The following is an 11251-nucleotide window of genomic DNA, read 5'->3' on the forward strand; positions in this document are numbered from 1 at the left end:
AACAACCCATAATAATGAGAGGACCTTGTGGACTCTCACCACCATGAAAGAAATTAATTTATCAGGTAAGTTCTGACATAAATTATGTTTTCTTTCATATAGGTGGCGAGAGTCCACGATTTGTTACATATGGGATATAATACCCAAGATGTGGAAGTCCACGAGTAACAAAATAAGAAGGGTGGGATAAAATGAACAGCTTTTTTCGCTAAAAAATAATATCAAAATTAAATGTCTTTTAATAACTAAAAAACTTAAAAAGATTTATAAGCAACAGAATCAAAGAGTAACAACTACCTGAAGAACCTTTCTACCAAAAGCTGCTTCTGAAAAGGCAAAAACATCAAAATGGTAAAATTTGATAAAAGTATGCAAAGAAGACTTGCAGGCCCATTTATCAAGCTCCGTACGGAGCTTGAAGGGCCGTGTTGCTGGCGAGTCTTCAGACTCGCCAGAAACACAAGTTATGAAGCAGCGGTCTAAAGACCGCTGCTTCATAACCCTGTCCGCCTGCTCTGAGCAGGCGGACAGGAATCGCCGGAAATCAACCCGATCGAATACGATCGGGTTGATTGACACCCCCCTGCTGGCGGCCGGGGCAGCAGGGGGCGGCGTTGCACCAGCAGCTCTTGTGAGCTGCTGGTGCAATGTTAAATGCGGAGAGCGTATTGCTCTCCGCATTTAGCGAGGTCTTGCGGACCTGATCCGCAGTGTCGGATCAGGTCTACAAGCCCTTTGATAAATGGGCCCCTAAGTGACTCCTTTGCAGATCTGATCAACTGAAGCTTCATTCTAAAAAGCCAAAGATGTGGCAACTGATCTTGTAGAATGAGCTGTAATCCTCTGAGGCGGAGACTGACCCGCTTCCAAATAAGCTTTGCGCATCAGAAGTTTTAACCAAGAAGTTAAAGAAATAGCAGAAGCTTTCTGACTCTCTTATAAGCAAAAAAAAAAAAAAAGAATGCAGAGACTCAAAAAGGAGGAGCCTGTAAAGTCTGAAATACTAGATTAAAGGGACAGTATACTGTAAAATAGTTTTTCCCTTAATGTGTTTACAATTGCTTTTTTTTACCAACTGCAGAGTAAAAAATGTATGAAAATTAGCTTTTTAAGGCTTATTTGTGTATATTAAAGCTCTGATTTTATGTTTTGAAGCCACAGCCTAATAAAATAGGTTGAGCTTGTAGGTATAATCTGATCTTATTACTGTATCACATTGTGCACATATACCTGCTTCTTTATCTTATATCTGTCCTTAAAACAATCACCAATACTTTGAGAGAACAATGGAAAATCAACATTTTATTACCTTATCTCTGCTTTATCACACTGGGAGTGTAATTTATTCTGCTGGCTGTGTTTACAAAGCTTATCTATAGCTGGTACGCGCGGCCACAAACTTTCAGAATAGGTGGGGATACCACATGCTAAATTAACAATTTCAAATGCCAATATAAGGGTAAAGGAGCTACTTGTAAACAATTTAATACACTCCAGCAGGTAAAGTGGATCATTGGGAACAAATTAAAGGGGAGAAATTTTTTGAGTAAACTGTCCCTTTAAGACTCCATGGAGGAGAAATAAACTTAAAGGGACAGTTTACTCAAAAATGTTCTCCCCTTTAATTTGTTCCCAATGATCCACTTTACCTGCTGGTGTGTAATAAATTGTTTACTAGTAGATCCTTTACCCTTATATTGGCATTTGAAATAGTTGATTTAGCATGTGGTATCCCCACCTATTCTGAAAGTTTGTGGCTGCAGGTCCCAGCTATATATAAGCTTTGTAAACACAGCAGAAGAAATTATACTCCCAGTGTGATAAAGCAGACATAAGGTAATAAAATGTTGATTTTCAATTGTTCTCTCCAAGTACTGGTTATTGTTTTATGGACAGATATAAGATTAAGAAACATGTTTATGTACACAATGCGATACAGTAATGAGATCTGATTATACCTACAAGCTCAACCCATTTTATTAGGTTGTGGCTTCAAAACACAAAATCAGAGCTTTAATATTCACAAATAAACATTAAAAAGCCAATTTTCATACATTTTTTACTCCGCAGTTGGTAAAAAAAGCAATTGTAAACACATTAAGGGAAAACTATTTTACAGTATACTGTCCCTTTAATAACAGGCCTTATTCTGGACAAAGCCTGAACAAAACAGTGAATATTTGGAAGATGAGCAATCTTTCGGTGAAACATTACAGAAAGTGCAGATATTTGTCCTTTCAAGGTACTGGCAGAAGTTTTTATCTAAACCATCTTGAAGAAACTGAAGAATTCTAGGAAATCTAAATGTATGCCAAGAAAAATTATAAATGGAACACCAGAAAATATAAGTTTTCCAAACCTTATAATAAATTTTCCTGGAAACAGGTTTTTTTGCTTGAATCATAGTATTAATTACAGAGTCTGCAAAACCTCTGTGACTGACAACTAGGCGTTCAATCTCCACGTCATTAAGTTAAGAGATTTTATGTCTGGATGAAAGAAGGGGTCTTGAGACAGAAGGTGTGGTCTTAGAGGAAGATACCATGGCGGGTAGCTGGACATTCGAACTAGATCTGTATACCAGATCCTGAGAGGCCACGCAGGGGCTAACAGAATTACAGATGATTGTTCCATTTTGATTTTTGAAATCACTCTGGACAGCAGAACTAGTGGAAGAAATATATAAGCATATTGGAATGACCAAGGAACTGCTAGAGCATCCGTCATTTCTGCCTGAGGATCCCGTGACCTTGCAAGATATCTGGGAAATTTCTTGTTCAAAACGAGAGGCCATTAGATCTATTTGGGGAAGACCCCAGATTTGAAAAATTTGTAAGAATACATTCTGGTGGAGGGACCATTCCCCCTGAGTGTAGTGACTGACGACTGAGATATCTGCCTCCCAGTTGTCCACACCTGGTATGTAATTCGCAGTGATGAGATAGGAATTGGACTCTGCCCAAGAAAGTATCCGAGATACTTCTTTCATGGCTAGGTAACTTTGAGTTCCCCCTTAAAGTAAATGTAAATTTTGATGCTAAAGTGCCCAGTTTTTAAAAATTCGATTAAAAAACAGGGGCACTTTAATTCATCAAAATTTACATTTCACTCCTGTTGTGAAAAACAAAACAAACAAAAAAAAAATTACCTTTTAATCTTGACAGCAGCTCCAGCTTCCTCCACCCGTTGCAAAGCCTCTTCCTGGGTCTATAATGAGGAATCCGGCTCATCTTGATAAAATTAGCTGTGACTACCGAAACGCGTAGAATTTGTTTTTACTGTCTGTACTATATATTTTATATACTTGTAACAATCAGGTTCATCCCCTAACTTTGTTGTATCAATATTTTGGGCATATGAATAATTCCTGTGTTACTAAGTCTGTTCTCTTTATCTATATTCAAAACACCATGCAGGTACATTGTTTGTGTCAAACTTTGTAGACATAAACTATATGTATAATTCCTGCTCCAAGTGTTAAGCTACTATCATTGCCTACCTGGTTTAGGCTTCATGCTAACCAAGCAATCCGGATCAAAGACACTACACAAAGAGACTACAACTGATCCTCATTAAGCTGCTGCTTTAAAGGTTTCAAACAGAATCAACACCTTTATAATCCAAGCTGGAAATTGAAGACTTCCTCTGTGTTTTTTGACTCAGGATTTCTTGAAGTAGACGAGATTCACAACGCTTGCTGATTGGACCGGAAAAGGTCTGACATCACCATCTATACCGGAGCTCCCAACGGACTGTCAATACACGTTTGTATAGCGGAGAACTGAGTTACAAAGCTGTGCACAGCCGAAGAATCTATTTCTGCTATTTCTGATATTGGTGCAAGACACTATACACCAATGAATAAGTCACAAACCATTTGGGAACATTTTAGCTTAACATACAAGTATTGGCTTTGTTTTATTGTTTTTTGCTAATCGTTACCATAAGATACAGAAATAGCGCTATTTAATATGTAAGATTGCTACCTACATTTGATAACATATCATTGCTGAGGTACGCTTAGTATTAAATATATTGATTATTATAGATGCCGGCATCTTATAGAAACTTTAGTGTGCTACATTAGCAATTTTTAGCATTTTAATAAATCTTTTGTTACATTTTGTACAAATCACTTCTTGTCACCTTGTCTCATCTGTTTTTTGTATTGGGAACATTTAGAAATACTATAAACTTATCAGTAATATTGATCACTCTACAACATAGTACTTTCACTTTAAAACATAATACTATCACGGCAAAAAATTGTCTACACATAATTTGCAAGGTAGGCTTCATTTCTTTGGAGCGCTTCTGTCCCACACTTCCTTTCTTTCCTCCACCCGTTGCAAAGCCTCTTCCTGGGTCTATAATGAGGAATCCGGCTTCCTCCAATCGCGGCATTGAATCAGACACTGATTCCCCCCCGGGGGGGGGGGGAAAGCCGTGATTGGAGGATTGACCTATCCATCATTTCTGACATCAGAAATGGCTTGCGACGACCGGAGGAAACTGGAGCTGCTGTCAAGATTAAAAGGTAAGTATTTCTTCATGAGTGAAATGTAAATTTTGATTAATTAACGTGCCCCTGTTTTTAATCAAATTTTTAAAAACCAGGCACTTTAGCATCAAAATTTACATTCACTTTAATGATTGACATATGACTGTTGTGATATTGTCTGTCTGAAAACGAAGATAAGGTTTGTTCTTTAAAAGAGACCAAGCTTGAAGGGCTTTGTAAAGAGCACGGAGTTCTAAGATATTGATCGGAATTTTTGTTTCCTGAACATTCTAGAGTCCCTGTGCAGTCCCCAGGGACCCCCATACTGCTCCCCAACCTGTAAGACTTGCATCTGTTGTGATCACAGACCAGGTAGGACGAACAAATGAAGTCCCTTGAAGATACTGGTTGTGTAGCCACCATGTCAGAGAAAAAAAAGAGTGTTGCGATCCAAAAATATCAGTTGTGATATTTGAGTATAATCCTTGCACCATTGGCCCAGCATGTAAAGTTGAAGAGGCCTCATATGAAAATGAGCAAAGGGGATTGCGTCTGATGTGTCTAACACCTCCATGCTCATAGCCACTGAAGGGTATGATAGAGACTGGAGATTCAGACATGCTGAGACTAGTTTTATGTGTCTCTTTTCTGTCAGAGAAAGAGTCATGGACACTGAGTCTATTTGGAAACCCAAATAAGTGACCTTTGTCTGAGGAATCAGGAAACTCTTTGGAAAATTGATCCTCCAACCAAGATTTTGAAGAAACAACAATATTTGATTTGTGTGAGATTCTGCTAAATGAAAAGATTGAGCTAGAACCAAGATATCGTCCAAATAAGGAAACACCGCAATACCCTGCCCTCTGATTACAGATAGAAGGGCACCGAGGATTTTAAAAAATATTCTTGGTGCTGTTGCTAGGCCAAACGGAAGAGCAACAAACTGAAAATGCTTTTCTAGAAAAGAGAATCTCAGAAATTGAAAATGATCTGGGTTAATAGGGATTTGATCCTGTAAGTCCATTGTGGATATATAATGACCTTGCTGAGCAATAGTCCTTATAGTTTCCATCTTGAAGGTTGGAATTCTCACAAATCTGTTTAATGTTTTAAGATCCAATAATGGTCTGAATTAATTCTCCTTCTTTGGTACAATGAATAGATTTGAGTAAAAACCCTTTCCTTGTTCCTGTACGGGAACTGGGACTATCACTCCCATAAGTTCTAGATGCGAGACACATGTTTAAAAAAGCTTGAGCTTTTTTTTGGATGTTTTGGACATGAGCTAGATAAAACTGTCCCCTTGGGGGTTTGATTTTGAAACCAATTTGATAACCTTGAGAGATTATATTCTGAATCCAAAGATTTTGGACAGTTTCTGACCAAATTTTCTGAAAAACTTTTAATCTGCCCCCTACCGGAAGAACTGGGATGGGGGCCGCACCTTCATTGTTAATCATCTATCTATAAGCGGAGAAATTACTGTCCCTGGGCTGCAAGATATTAAAAATATAAAGCAAAAAAAACCTTTTTAAAAGTGCCCAAAAATAGCTAGGAGTGTCTTCTAAAATAAAATATACTTACCGTAATTTTAGAATAGGGTAGGGCATTTTTTTATTTTGGGGGGCTTTGTTATTTTATTAGGGGGCTTAGAGTAGGTGTAATTAGCTTAAAATTGTTGTAATATTTTTCTAATGTTTGTAAAAAAAATTTTATTTTTTGTACTTTAGTTAGTTTATTTAATTGTATTTATTTGTAGGTATTTTATTTAATTTATTTATTGATAGTGTAGTGTTAGGTTTAATTGTAACTTAGGTTAGGATTTATTTTACAGGTAATTTAGTAATTATTTTAACTAGGTAGCTATTAAATAGTTATTAACTATTTAATAGCTATTGTACCTAGTTAAAATAAATACAAAGTTGCCTGTAAAATAAATATAAATCCTAAAATAGCTACAATATAATTATAATTTATATTGTAGCTATATTAGGGTTTATTTTACAGGTAAGTATTTATTTAGCTTTAATTAGGATTAATTTATTTAATAAGAGTTAATTTATTTCGTAAGATAAAAATTATATTTAACTTAGGGGGGTGTTAGGGTTAGACTTAGCTTTAGGGGTTAATAAATTTAATAGAGTAGCGGTGAGGTCCGGTCGGCAGATTAGGGGTTAATACTTGAAGTTAGGTGTCAGCGATGTTAGGGAGGGCAGATTAGGGGTTAATACTATTTATTATAGGGTTAGTGAGGCGGATTAGGGGTTAATAACTTTATTATAGTAGCGGTGAGGTCCGGTCGGCAGATTAGGGGTTAATTATTGTAGGTAAGGTAGCAGCGACGTTGGGGGCGGCAGATTAGGGGTTAATAAATATTATGTAGGGGTCGGCAGTGTTAGGGGCAGCAGATTAGGGGTACATAGGGATAACGTAGGTTGCGGCGGTGTGCGGTCGGCAGATTAGGGGTTAAAAAAAATTTAAGAGTGTGGCGGCGATGTTGGGGGGACCTCAGTTTAGGGGTACATAGGTAGTTTATGGGTGTTAGTGTACTTTAGAGCACAGTAGTTAAGAGCTTTATGAACCGGCGTTAGCCCAGAAAGCTCTTAACTCCTGGCTTTTCTCTGCGGCTGGAGTTTTGTTGTTAGATTTCTAACGCTCACTTCAGCCAAGACTCTAAATACCGGCGTTAGAAAGATCCCATTGAAAAGATAGGATACGCAAATGGCGTAGGGGGATCTGCGGTATGGAAAAGTCGCGGCTGCAAAGTGAGACCTTTACCTACACGACTCTAAATACCAGCGGTAGCCCAAAACCAGCGTTAGGAGCCTCTAACGCTGGTTTTGACGGCTAACGCCAAACTCTAAATCTAGGCGTTATTGTTACATACCAGAGAAGCATCCTGCAACTGGTCCCACACCTATAAGCTTGTAAGAAGTACATGAAACATTTAAAGGGACACTCAAGTCAAAATTAAAAAAATTTATTCAGATAGAGCATGCAATTTTAAACAACTTTCCAATTTACTTCCATTAACAAAATGTACCCAGACTTTTTATATTTAAGCTACTGAGCATGTGCAAGAATTCACAGAATAAACGTATATGCATTTGTGATAAGCTGACAGGGATAGGCAAGGTCCGTGACTGGCCCTTGCAGTGTCTGCCGCCCATTTTGCTGTGGGGAGGGAGGAGTAGGACAGATGAATGCTGGTCCTGACTCTCCTTTTTCACACGCATCTCCACACTTCGCAGGGTTGTGGCCATTTCCACGTGATGCCACTTAGTACCGGAAAAATGACTATGAGTGAGACTGAGTGAGAGGGAAGATTCAAGAAGCAAGCTGCTACAGTGTCCCTGGAGCTTTATATGCAAAGGTAAAGCACTTTAACCAGCACCTGAGGTTTATTATAAGTAGTATTTAATTAGAAAGAAAAGACATACTGTGATTCACAACCTTAGTATATCTTTTCTTTCTGATTAAATAATAGAAAAGGGAAAATATGTAGTGTGAATAAAGTTAGTGGCTTGTCAAGAGACTGCTAGCGATATTGGGTGATAAGTTATGGAACAAATAAAGCCTGAGTGAAATACTGGCTGTGTATCTGCATCTGTATAATAACACCCAGCACTATACAAAGACACAGAAGTGACACTGGAACATGGGTATAGCCAGAGGAGGGCTGGTTATAGGATCAATGGTATCTGCATCAGTATAATAACATTCAGCACTATATAATGATATTTTTTTATTTGAAATGTACCTTGGTGTCTTTCTCCAAGTTCTTTACTTTAGAAAATGTCCGCCCCAGCCTTGGTTCATGCCCATACCTGTTGGCTGTCACAGGGGGAGTGAAAATAGACATAACTTAAAATAGAAAGAAAAAAAACAACTACTCATTTGAAGTTCAGAACTTCAGACTAAGTGCTATTGCATTGTTCTCTTGCATTTGTTTATTATGCAAAACATACTCGGCCAGATTACGAGTTTTGCGTTATGAGTGGCTCGGTAATAACTTGCAAGTTATTTCCACCGGTCACCTTTAATAGCGCTGCTATTACAGGTTTTCCAAAAAACAGCGTTTGTAGGCAATATGGCAGCGTTGAGCTCCATACCGCACACAAATACCAGCGCTGCTTTGAGCTGCTTTTACGTGCTTGTGCACGATTTCCCCATAGGCATCAATGGGGAGAGCCGGCAAAAAAAAAAAAAAAAAAAAAAAAGATTGAGCTTGCATTCTATTGGCTGATTGGAAGGGTAAAAAATAATAGGATTGAGCTTTAATCCTATTGGTTGGTCCAATCAGCCAATAGGATTGAGCTCGCATTCTATTGGCTGTTCCAATCAGCAAATAGAATGCAAGCTCAATCCTATTGGCTGATTGGACCAGCCAATAGGATTAAAGCTCAATCCTATTATTTTTTACCCTTCCAATCAGCCAACAGAATGCGAGCTCAATCTTTTTTTTACCCGGCTCTCCCCATTGATGTCTATGGGGAAATTGTGTCCGGTCTTCAAAAACAGTAAGTGGATCTTCGGGGGTTAGTGTTAGGTTTTATTAAAGGGACATTCCAGTCAAAATATAAATGCACATAGATTAATTACATATTTGAATAGAAACATATTTGCAATATACATGCATTAGCAAAAATGATTCTAGTAAAAGTTATCACTGTTTTATTGTTAACATTTTTCTCTGCATGTGCATGTGAAGCATAGCTAGATATTGTCACTGCACCCACATTTTAAATACTGCAGCTGCTCAGATCATCACTGGGACTTGTATCATGTCAGCAATTACAAATGAAGTCATTAACAGATGGTACATGCACATTAGGCTCTCTGAGCAAGTACTGTGTTTAAAATGCTGGTGCACGGTGCATACTTAAATATACTTTTGAAACAGCTAGAGCTTTTATTAGAAGCATTTTTGCTAATGCATGTATATTACAAAATTGCTTCTGTTTAATAACGAAATGCACCCATGTGGATTTTAATTTTGACTGGAATATCCCTTTAAGCATTTATTGGGTGGGTTTTATTTTTAGATTAAGGACTTTGGGCAATGTAAAAGAACTAAATGCCCTTAGGTTTGAGCTTAGGTTTTTTAGGTAGGTTTTTATTTGCAGGGGGGGGGGTTGGTTGTGTGGGTGGAGGGTTTTACTGTTGGGGGGTTGTTTGTATTATTATTATTTTTTACAGGTAAAAGAGCTGATTTCTTTGGGGCAATGCCCAGCAAAATGCCCTTTTAAGGGCCATTGGCAGTTTAGTGTAGAATAGTTTTTTTTTATTTTGATAGGGCTATTAGATTAGGTGTTAATAGGTAGTTTATGGCCGTTAGTGTACTTTGTAACACTTCAGTTATGAATTTTATGGTACAGCTCTGTAACGTAAAACCCTTAACTACTGACTTTCAGTTTACGGTACGGATCTTGTAGTTATGGGCTGTACTGCTCACTTTTTGGCTGGACAGAGAAACTCGTAATACCGGTGCTGTGGAAGTTCCATTGAAAAAGGACTTTTTAAAAAGGTGCGGTAATTATGTTGCGTGACGGCCAAAAAAGTGTGCGGTACAGCTATACCTACAAGACTCGTAATAGCAGCGGTTGTGAAAAAGCAGCGTTATGAGGCTTTTTCTCTCATAACGCAAAACTCGTAATCTAGCAGACTATGTTTACTGGTCCTTTAAATATTTGTTTGTTATGAGCTCCGCCCACCTATTGCGTGTATATTTTGGTATGTTACGTTTCTCCAATCTTGATCAACTCTTAAATAAGTTTTCCTACTCGCACATGCTGATTTGTGCATGTGCAATTTGAAATAGCTTACTGAAAAATATTAAACGTGCACTGCTAAACTGTCATACAAGAAAACAGCCAATTGGGCGGAGCTTGACAGCCATTTGCGGCTGCTAACAAACAATGATTATTTAAAAGTTTCATGTACTTCTTTCAAGCTTATAGATGTAAAACCTGTTGCAAGAAGCTTGTCTTGTATGTAGCAATGTGTAATGAAGAACAAGTATTGGGTCTAGACTGTCCTTTAAATTTTAAAGGGACACAAAACCTAATTTTGTTTCATTCCTTTGGTATCCTCTGTTGAAGGAGCAGCAATGCACTACTGGGAGCTAGAAGAACACAGGTGAGCCAATCACAGTCATAAGTGCAACAACCAATCAGCAGCTATTTCCCAGTAGCACTGTTGCCTACATAGGCACGCTTCTTAACTAAGCAAATTAGATTATATAAATAAATTGGAAATGTGTTTAAAATGGTATGCTCTGTCTGAATGATAAAAGAAAAAAAAATGTGGTGTTTCACTTCCATTCTAGTTTAATGTTTAAGTTTAAAGTTGAAATTAACAACTGTTTGCCAACATATGCCTGTTGCTCCAATTTGTTTAATAGGGGTTACATAACTAAAAATGTTTTCTCTACCTGAAAAGTGATATACAGTGAGCAGGAAGTAAACAGATCTAGCTTCTATACAGCACTTCGAGCAAGTTTTCAGCAAAAAAAAAATACATAACTATACGTGTGTTTAGAGAGGGAAATTAAGAATTTAAACTCTTACCAAATAATGTCGATTACAGACCTCACTTTATTTTCGTAATGTCCCCAACTCGGCCACTTCCTTCTAAAACAGTCACTTTTGTCACCATTCACCGCCCAAGGCAATTTAGACGGTTGGCATAGAAACTAAATTCTTCACACTTCTGTTCAGTTGCCATGTAGCCAATCAAAAGCTTCTTCTT

The 11251-nt window shown here is 37.7% G+C and overlaps 1 protein-coding gene across 6 annotated transcripts in view; it reads right to left on the reverse strand.

Moving 5' to 3' along the window:
• The window catches only part of RILPL2 (Rab interacting lysosomal protein like 2), a 51374-nt gene extending 40194 nt beyond the window's left edge, over positions 1-11180 (reverse strand). For 2 of the 6 annotated variants that reach the window (XM_053701804.1, XM_053701803.1), the window contains exons 1-2: positions 11071-11180; positions 8262-8335 (exon numbers count right to left, since the gene is read on the reverse strand). The gene's annotated coding sequence lies outside the window, so the exon portion shown is untranslated. The remainder of the gene's footprint in view (positions 1-8261; positions 8336-11070) is intronic. The other 4 variants (XM_053701806.1, XM_053701805.1, XM_053701802.1 and 1 more) reach the window with 4 other exon arrangements.
• Positions 11181-11251: the final 71 nt, after the last annotated feature.

Source organism: Bombina bombina, chromosome 2 (assembly GCF_027579735.1).
Source record: "Bombina bombina isolate aBomBom1 chromosome 2, aBomBom1.pri, whole genome shotgun sequence".
NCBI lineage: Eukaryota > Metazoa > Chordata > Amphibia > Anura > Bombinatoridae > Bombina > Bombina bombina.